The following is a 10952-nucleotide window of genomic DNA, read 5'->3' on the forward strand; positions in this document are numbered from 1 at the left end:
GAGCATGAAATACAATTAGTAAGACTGTGTGAAGTAACTGAACATAATTAGAAAATTGAGGAAGATAAGTAAATTGCTGGTGAAGACAAAAGGAAAATGACCACAAGACTTAATGAAAGGACATTTGATGTGTAAAGAACCACACATAAGAAATTTGATATGATCAATCAATTGCTAAGTGCAAATCAAGAGCTTAATAGGAAAGATGTGGAGATTACAAATCTAAAACATGATAATGAGCATCAGAGGAGTGAGCTAAGATCTAAAAAGGAATTCATTAAAAGGATTAACAAACCTAAATAAGTTATGAGATATTATGAAGCATTGACGAGATCATTGAGAAGACCCCACTACACATCTAGTCTAGGCTATACCGATCACCTATCATCTACCGAGGAAGGAGAATCATCAAAAAGTGGAGAATAAAGGAATGCAAAGCTAAAGAACAATATAATGGGTGTTGCACACATTGCATAATATTGTTATATTGTATTATTTTATTTTATTATGTAATGTTGCACCTAGATGGATGTGCAACAAGTAAAGATTCCCACGAGATATACTTGATGAGTTGTATTGGAACATTATGACAATATTTCATGTAATTATTTAATATTGGGGAAAAGAATTAAAATTCCAGTATTGAATGTGGGGTCAATGGGTTAGGTAGCACATGGTTTATGTAATACCACTTGGTGGATTTGTGAGACTTGCTACTATATATGCAGCCATAAGGGTAGTTGTCGTATGAGAGAGAAGAAGACAAAAAGGGAAAGAGTCGAGCGGGACAAGGCTTGACAAGTTAGCCAAGGGAGCATTTGTGAAGGTTGGAAGCATGGCATGGGATGTGTGGATTCATGCTTATTCACATGGATTTCTTGGTAGTGGCTATGGCTTTGAAGACTTCCATGGTTGTATTGAAATGGTATTTATTTCTGAATAATACATGGAAATGGATGCTTTTGGAGGCTGGGTTTTTCCGTCAATGAGGGTTTCCCAGAGTATATCTTGTGTCACATTTTTGTGGATATGTTATCTATTCTCTTGCATGTGGATTTCAATTGCATGTTTATTTTAGATCTATTATGTGTTATGTGGAAATGGTTATATTCTTTGTTGCAAGTTTCCTTACAAGTGGTATTAGAGCTATGGTTTTATTATTGTAACCCTAGATTGAATCCATGGGAATGCATGAGAGGATAAAGGAAAGGGCAAGATTTATGAGTTTTTATTGCAAATCTGAAGGTTTAGGGTTTGCTGTTATGATGGGATGTTGGTATATTTTGGACATGTGAAATTGTTAGACAAAAGGGTTTTTTTAGATATTTCATTTGAATGAGGGTTTTAGGGGGTAGCTTGCAGAAATGACTTCCTGGGTAAAACTAGACCTCACCATTGGATTCGGATCAATGTTTCCATAAATTTTGATATATAATATGCCCTAGTTTGGCCATGTTCAAAGGAAATGAAAGAGTTTTTTTAGTTTTAGCCTACGATGGCTGTCAAATTTAATCTAGTCAAAATTTTCATCACAATAAATTAAAAAATTACAATGAAAATGGTAAAAATAGACTCTTAGTAAAACGACCATAAATTTCTATCAAGATATTGAATTTTAGACTTCTTATAGGTGTTGGAAAGCTAATTCAGAGCACTAAAACTTGGTGTAGGTTTGGTTATGTGATTTTAATATTTTGTCAGGTTTTAAGAGCCCAGAAGTCAGATGTTGATTATTTTGAACATAAATTAGGGCATAACTTGGGCATACAGAGTCAAAATTTGGACTTCAAGTAGTCAATGGAAAGCTCTTGGAGCGTTTTGCATATTGGTTTAGATTTTGTACAAGTTTAGCATGGTTTATTTGGTGATATATTAATTTGAATAGTTTATGGTATATATTGACTATGGTAACATTGTGAGTTTATGACATTGTCTATTTTGGAGATTTGGATTTGATGTCATTGTATACTTAGTTTATATTTTAGATTGGTCTTGTGATGATATGGTTATCAGTGTTTTATTTTGGATATGTATGATGACTTGTACGGTCTACAAGTCGTGCAGTGTTGTAAGTGGTCTATATTTACAAGTTGCATTTATGCCTTGGATATAGGTTGTCTTTGCCCATCAATCTTTCATTATTGGTGCATATTTAGATTTGTGGTTTGGATTTGGGTTGTCTATGCCCTAAGTCACATGATTTGCCGATTTTTTCTTCATCTACAAGGGACAAGATGTTGTTACTAGGTACAGTCATGGTGGAGGATTATGGTTGACTGTTTTATGCTGATAGGTTGGACATATTGAGAGTCAGTTGCTTGGTTAATAAATTTGATCATGGTGCCATGGATTTTTGCATGTCATGATTAGATATACAAGTACATCCTTGATGTTCATTGGTTTGGATTCCTGATTTGGTTACGGTGGTATATCTTCTTGGTTGAGGATCATGGTTATTTGGTTTCTTTTGAGGAGCTCATGATGTGCACTTTGAGTTCTTTGATGGTTTGATGCCTTGGTTTATTCTCATGGTTAGAGGAAGGTTTTTTCATAATGATGTCATGGATAGCTTGGATGCATGATTTTGTGGGAGCTTATGATAGTGATGAGGTGATAGTGCAGGATCAATTCCTAGTTTGGTTCATATCTTCTTGGTTTGGAGATCTTGATTTCACTTGGTACTGACACTTTGATTGTGTGTATAGACCTAGAGGACCTTCATGTAGGAGATGGATTTTATGATGCCATGGGTTACTCGATAACACAGTTGAGTGGGAGTTTTTTTTTTGGCATTGATATATTTGTTGAGTGTTTGTAGATGTTGGAGGTTTGTCTTAGATCCCATTGCTACAGAAGTGTCTTTGACATTTGCATGGTGCACTTTTTATCTTCATGGTGTGTGAAGATGGTTAGATCTTGAGGACTCATGGGGTTATTGGTTATCTTCATGGTGTATGGAGTTGGATTACTTCATGGTGTGTGGAGATGGTTGCATCTTGAGGACTAAGAGGGTTCTTGGTAAAGGTGTGGTTGATGCTTTCATTTGGCATGTTATCCTTGGTGTGAGGATGATTTCATTTTAATGTCATGGTATACTCTTGATACATGTTTAGAGTTTTAACATGTTATAGTATATTCATATGGAGCATGTTATCTCTTTAGTTGAGATGGTTAGATCATGTTGTTATGTTTATGTTCCTCAGACCATGGTTGGAACTTTGACAATGATCTTGGTTTAGTTTCTTGGTGTTGAGTATATTGATCATAAGCTGGATACTTCATGATATTTCTATGTTGAATTTGGATTTAGCATGGATTGATTGGTTACAGGTGCTCATTGATACTTAGAGATAGCGCTGTTGTTGATTTCTCTTGGATTAGAGAAGTATTTATTGGGACAATTGTTTGGTTTCAATAGGAAGTCTGAGGGGCATTCACTTGATATGGACTTGAGAGGAGATTGTTCTTAGTTGAATCTTGATTGGAGACTTGGATATCTTGATGAGCATTCTCATTCCCCACTCTTGGTCCACTTGACAGTTTTGCTACTTGAGAGGTATAGCCCATTGTTTTTATTAGTTGCATTATGTTTATGCTTGTCTTTCATGGATATGGATCTTGATCTATGGTACTTTATTTAGTTCTAGAGGGTTCATTTAAGATATGCTTTAGCATTGGTTATCTCCATTTACATATATTGTTATGCTGGTTAAGTTTAGGAAATAGTTTTATATTGGGCATATTCCTTGGATTAGGAATGGTTTATGAGTTTGATCTTCTTGTGAGAGGCTTACATCCATGATTAGTTATATGGTATAGTTTGGGTGTTGTTGTGGATTTTTGTTGGGATTTTATGGAGGAGATCACACTTGCAAAGTTTACATTTAGAGGTGTGTGCAGAAGGACATGATACAGGCTATGATTTTCATGATTTCTATTTAGTCTTGGTTATCTTCCTAGATGTTCAATTTTTGCTTACATTAGATTTGAGATTGGTTAGAGATTGTGATCACTGGTTTGTGCTCATGTATGTCATGTGAGAGATGACATAGTTATTCCATTATCTCTTTCCTTTGTTGGTTGTGGAGAGCTTGGGAGACTGTTGGAGATTTTTTATGAGAGTTGTTCTTGCAGATCATTTGTTTATGTATTGTGGATTTCCTTGAGACTACATTGATTCACTTCTTTGAGATGTTGTGAGTGGATTGGTCATAGATTTGACATTATCTTTTGTAGTGGGATATTCTTGGTATATATGTAGCAGGTATTACTCTTGAGACTTGTGATTGCTGTTAAGTATCAGAATTTGCACCCAATACTAGATTTTGAAAGTTTAGTAATTTTGACTTAACATGGGAATCACTTCACTTTGTGGGACATGCAAATGAAACGAGACCTCTAGATTCTAGGTCGGCTCCTATTGGATATTCAGTGATATTTCCAAGATCCTAACTTAAACTCAGGGAAAAGGGAAGAAATTGCTGAAAATGAACCTAAACCTACAGCCTAAACTAGGAGATGGTGATACACCAAAATGATGATGAAAACTCAAACACACTTAATAGAGAAGGATCAGATAGCTACTTGGAGTACATGTAAAACACTTCTTTCTGTAAAATCTGCATAAATATTTTGTAATAAGATTCAAAGAATGAACCAATTTCACCTTTAAGAACATGAATTACAACCTACAGATAGAATTACTTTCCTACAACTAGGTGCTAGAATGAGACATAATAGCAAGGAATAATTACAATTCATAGATTATTCTATCAAATCATTCTGACATCACACACAAAAAATTGCTAGGAAGAAAGGAGGTTCAAATTGACACCAAAATAACATGAACACAAATGTTGTCACTTGTATTGAATTTCCCAAGATGAATTACAAACTATGCAAATAAGGTTAAGGACTCAAAATAGTAGTCACATAAACTTCTCTGCATAATCAGAACTCCTCTAAAATAAGTTCAAAAACTCCCTAAAATACAATGCTAATTCAACCCCTTGGGTCGAAATCTAGAAAAGGCCTAAAAATAGGAGTCAAAAACTCATTGAAAAGAAGCCCTCCACTTGGAGAAAGTCACTCCACCTAATAAAGAACCCAAAAGCTCATCAAAACTACCCCTAAAACACTCCAACTGCTCATAAATGACTTCTCAACTGCCATGATGAATTTAAACTCAACCTTCAAACCCCTATATTCCTTCCATTGTTTAGGCATGTCACATTTATCTTGAATGCTAAAAATAGCAACACAATGAATTTTATGGAAATACATGTTTAAAAGTTTGCACACTAATAAAAATATAAAATAGTTTATAAGAACACTATTATATATTTTTATTTTATATATACTATGCAAAAGATACAAGTGTTTCTAAAAACACTAAAATTCATAACCCTCATAACCCATAACATATAAATATGGGAAGCAAAACCCACATAATGCATCAGACCTCAAAAGTTATAAAAAAAATGACTAAGGGCAGGATATAACCCAAATCATTTATTTTGCATTGCATTTCCCTGGAGAAATTGGGGAAAATGTGGCTAGGGTTGGAGAGCTGCCATGAGGTATACATTTTTAGCTTGTTGGAGGTGATATACATGAATTACTCTGATATTTGAAGCCACCATAGTTATTTTTGACAGGTATGTTGTTCTGGGTTTCTATGTTTTGATGCATATCATTTGTTGTTCGGGTTTCTCTACATATTTTGTTGTTTACTTTTGGCTGCCATGAGAATATTGTTGAGGATATGAAACTTTTAATTAAAATATTTATCATTTTTGTTGTTCAAACTCCATTGTTTTCACTGGTCTAAACTAACCTCCAAGATACTCAGCACTTGGTTGCAAGATCTTCTGGTAGTGTTCAACTTTCTCTGTAAGAGCAAGTCTTCTCCTATTGAGCATGGCCTTTGCATAAAGGGCCCACTGATCTACTTTAGATTTTCACAAATGAAGTGTATGATACCAGTCTTTTAAGTAGTAGATGAGCTTCTTCATTATTATTTGATGATAAACATAAATTTTTGAGAACATTGGAAATGATGTATATTATATCTGATGGTTGGGCATTATTCAGCCCCTCGAATCCCCTTTCAATAGCAGTTCTAACAGTTGAGTCAAGAGCAAGATCTAAAAATAGAATATCCTTAAGTTGATTATGTTTCATTAAAAGGTTAGGTTGGAGCTCAAACTATGCTTCTAATAATCCTTCCAGAAGTGGGCCAACATGCTTATCTTCAACATGCTATAGAACATATCTTAGAAATCCTAGAAGTTCTGGAGATAATCCATCAATGGGGTGTATCTAAACTCCACCCATAAAATCTTTTCCCTTTGTAGAATAACCCATGCAATTTGCAACAACAGATTCAAGATCTGCACTAGAGTGAATTGCCTTCAATGTTCTCATGTATACTATTAAATCACGAATAAGACTTTCCTTCTGATCACTCCTGAAACAAGGCTCTGAACAAATTTTGCAATCATAACTTGCAAGGTGTTCTTTTGTCACACCATTAGAGTTTAATGTCTTCCAATAAACATTAATATCAATCTTGATATAATCAAGAAGGGCCTAGTAGATGACTACATCATCTGGACTTGTATTATTGTGTAACTTCTGGTGCCACTCTTCCATTGTTCCTCCTGCACAGTCATTGTTTCCTTAGATCACCAAGATTTCATCTTGGATACATTATCCAACATCACCTTGACCTCCACGACCAAAAATTGACATAACAAGGCATACAATCTCTTGATTGTGAGGCTGATCTCCATATATTTGTTGCAGTAAATCTATTAGACTATCTTGCACATGACTAATTTCATGAGGTTTTACATTGTAGTTTTTGTTCCATGTAAGCTGCTTGGTTTCCATGAATTTCATCCAAACAAGGATTCCATCCAGTCCAAGCTCACCTTCATCTTTTGCCCATTTCAACAACTTTGTTGCATTATTGAACCTATGCATTAATGACCTTTCTGCATCACTCTTTTTTTTTGTAATTGCTTTCAATACCTTTTTAGCTATACCATTTCCATCTCCTGGTGCCTTTATTGATTTAGTATCTTCTTTTCTCAGGCTAAATAGAAGTCTAAACCAATTATTGTCTGAACAAAGAACAAAAGGCATTCCAATAAAGCTACACTCGTGAATCTCAATCTCAACAAAATTTAAAGATGGATCCAAAGAAAACCCTTCGCTAAACGTTGTCTCACAACTTAGTTGTAGAATATTTGATCCTTCAGGTAAAATATCCAATTGAGGTGATGTCCATCCCCTGGCTGAATTTTTTGATAATCCCCAGTGTAGAACAGGTGGTCCTTCCATATTGGTGGCCATCCTTACATGGACTTTTCCTTGTGGATTTTTTATAAGAACCAGGAGGTCTTTGTTCCCCAACTTTAATAATTTCTTTTGAAGAACATATCCAACATCTTGTTCTTCCATAACCTTTGAGCACAATTCAAGTGCATTGAGTTTTTTTTCCATAGAAGACACTTTGACAATTTCTCTTTTCTCTGGAAATTCATTGAGTATTTGAAACACATCGCACTTTTTTTGTTGAATGCGTTGAGGAGTGGTAGGCTTTTTTACTCTATCAACAACTCTCTTTTGTGTATCTTTAGAGATCTTTTGATTTGAACTCTCGCCCAAATTTGCACCTCTCTGAAGGAGTGCTCTAATCTCTTCAATAGAAATGCCCTTAGTAGCCTCATCTTGTAAATCTTTCCATGCTACCTCATATTCTTCCCTTTCCATGAAATCTTTGCTAGCTAATTTCCCTATAGCATGCTCACTCAGCGATTCTTTTAGGAATCATCCTTTGCCTCAATAGCATATCACTAGTATTATGATTTAGTTCCATGTTGTTGTCTTGCCCTTTGTTTTTGTGTTCATTGCATTTCTTCTGTATTTCTCACTTGACACTTTATTACTAATACCTTTTCCAGTTTTATGCAAGTATAACATGAATGAAATGCTTTTGCATTTGAGGGGAGGTGAGCTAGCATTACTTAGATCAAAATGATCTAACTCATTATTCTCTATTAATTGCAGGATTTTGGACCTTGTAGAGTTGGAGCAATGATTGAACCAGAACACAAGCATGCAAAAACTAGTCATGACTAGGCAATGACTGGCTCCTTATGACCCTTATGCTACTTCATTTCATTTCTTTATGTACTTTCACTAGAATGAGATAGAATCATTCTTTGCAATAAAACCTAATCTCACAACTTGTGTGAGAAAACATGTATATTCAGCTTTTCATTTCATTACAACTTTGGAAATATCAGTTGTATATTTTTTGATGAATAATACAAAGACATTCTTGATTTAAATAATGACATTCATGTAGTTTCTCTATTTTTCTACTTAAATTTCACATGTGCAAAATTTTAGTAACAATTGTAGGTTATAGATTAGATATGTCAGTCATGTGAGGTTCACTTGGTATATATTTGGAGGTATGGATAGTTGGATGGGTTTGACACTTGTTGTGGGTGCTATTTCAGCTATGGATATTTTGACAACTACTGATACATGTGATTACCTTTGGATTAGGTTTTTGTGCTTGGCATTTCAATTGGTACAGGATTTTATGATCTTCTAATGTGACAAGTTGGTCGACTTTCTCTTTGGAAGGCTTCTATGTATGTTCGGTGTCAATGGCATAATAGGAGGTGAGATCATTCATGTCTAAGATGTTGGATACTTTGATTTTGTTGTGGGTACTAGGATGAAGCCCTTCATGTAATTTGATCCATGATGGTGGATGTACTATAAGGGATCATTCTCTTGGTCATTTATGTGGCTACACATTGACCCTATGCAATGTGTAAGAATTTGCCTTAGGGAAAAATACCCAAGACTATGGAACTCAAGCACAAGCACAACAGTATACCAAAAGAGTATGATTAGTATCACAATATGATATTCAATTCCATATCAAAGTACATTAGGAGTGCTTGTATATAAAGGCCTCTGGAATGCTTCTAAAATGCTTAGGAGTTAGCAACATGATAAGTCATACAACTAGGCACATGTCCACCAGGTGTGGGTTATCCTCCATTAAACATAGGAGTAAGTGCGATGATGAGAGGATAAGCCTACAAAGGTGTAGCATGAAAAATAATGTTGTAGACACCATGTGCTTAATTAAGAGAGCAAATAATTGTGTTTCCTACATGACAACTCAGTTAATTATGCAAACTCCAATGAAGTAGACACCATGTGTTGAATTAGAGTTGCTTACTCTAGTGTTGTCAACATGACAACTCATAAGAGTACATAAACTCCTAAGTGTATCACCTAAGAAATAATAAAATAATGCATTGACCTAAGTAAACTTAAGTAAAGTGTAATAAGTAAATACTTATTTACACCAACACCCCCCTTAAGTGCAACTTAGGGAAATGCACTTAAGCTTACGAAAGCTAGGATGAAATGCATAATGGATTGCCATGTTAGGTACCCATGAACAAAATGCAATGCAATCTATCATAAAGCAGAGAAAGAGGGAAATCCTCATGCGAAAAATCCTCCCCCAAAAAGAGAGATGAAAAATCAAGATGCATGGATGGATGGAGTAATCAAGACCCCCCATTACAACATACATCAAGTATTTACAATAGAGAAAAATGAGAAGAACACAATCCCAATAGAGGAAAAGGTCCCTCCATTAAGAGAGAAGAAGAAGAAATGAGACAAGATAGTCCTCCCCCCCCCCCCCCCAAATGTAGAATGTTGATCAATGATAGTTGCTCCAATGTATGTAGAAGCTGATCCATGACTACTAATGTTCCTCCCCTTTGGAAGAAACAATATCATAGGTACATATGAGATGCTTCCCCTATGTGTAGAAACAATCCTGAAGATTAGTGATGCCTCTGAAACTTGCTCAACTATCCCTGTCTCTATACTAACTGTCACCCCTTCTAATACTGCTGAAAAAGAACATGGTCAGATCTAGCAAGGATGAATGTAGAACATGTTCCAAAGAACTAATTGTCTCCTCGAATAATAAAGATACCTCCTACAACTACTGTACATAAGGATCCACAATCATATCAACCTATGAAGACTGATCATGTAGAGAATGGACAGGAGGGTTAGTGTGAGCCCTTGCAACAACTGAAGAAGGATCTTCTTCATCAAAGAGATGTATATCATCAATGATGTCTCCCAAATCTGCTATGTGGGACTCCACAAACAAACCTAAAATATCTATCAAGAAGTCATCCACTGATGCTGGAGGTGGAAGACTAGGTGTACCCTGTTGTACTGGACCTATCACTATGGCTATATATGCATGTGGAATGTGTTGATGATGTGACTGCAAATTGCAATTGTTAGCAGGATCCCACATATCTAAATCTGTTGAATCACTATCACCGGTGTTACAATTATTTTCCATAATGTATAAAGTGCGGAGAGGATTAGAGAATAACTTGGGTGAACTTTCCTCAAAGTGAAAATTCCTCTCTATGAAAATCTCATGTGTCTCAGGATCCACAAGTCTGTATGCCTTAACATTATCTTCATATCTTATGAAAATAAAAGGCCTAGGTGGTGGTGCCTTGCATTCCCTAGAAGATATGTTTGTCCATGTTGGACAATTGAAGACTTTGAAGTGTTTCACAACTAGTTTTCTGTCGCACCATGCCTCAAAAGGAGTCTTTCCATCTAAGGCATTATGAGGAGACATTAAGTATGTGATTGGCATTGCTTATAGCTTTGACTTCAAGTGTAGGATCAAGAAACTTAGCTTGTATCATGCATCTTGCCATTGAATTAAGAGTTTGTAACCTTAGTGTTGCAACATTTGTCTCGTGTACATTGAATGTTGGTGGATTGTGAAGATCAATACCCTCAAGTTTGTAAAATTATTTAAGTCTTGTGTTTACATATATGGTTTCATTTTCCATAAGAAG

At 35.4% G+C, this 10952-nt stretch overlaps 1 pseudogene; it reads right to left on the reverse strand.

The window, feature by feature from the left end:
• Positions 1–5831: 5831 nt before the first annotated feature.
• Positions 5832–7779, reverse strand: LOC149569436 (alpha-glucan water dikinase 1, chloroplastic pseudogene; annotated as a pseudogene).
• Positions 7780–10952: the final 3173 nt, after the last annotated feature.

The sequence above is a fragment of the Cupressus sempervirens genome, chromosome 3 (assembly GCF_028749045.1).
Source record: "Cupressus sempervirens isolate cs-2001-9-10 chromosome 3, ASM2874904v1, whole genome shotgun sequence".
NCBI classification, from domain to species: domain Eukaryota; kingdom Viridiplantae; phylum Streptophyta; class Pinopsida; order Cupressales; family Cupressaceae; genus Cupressus; species Cupressus sempervirens.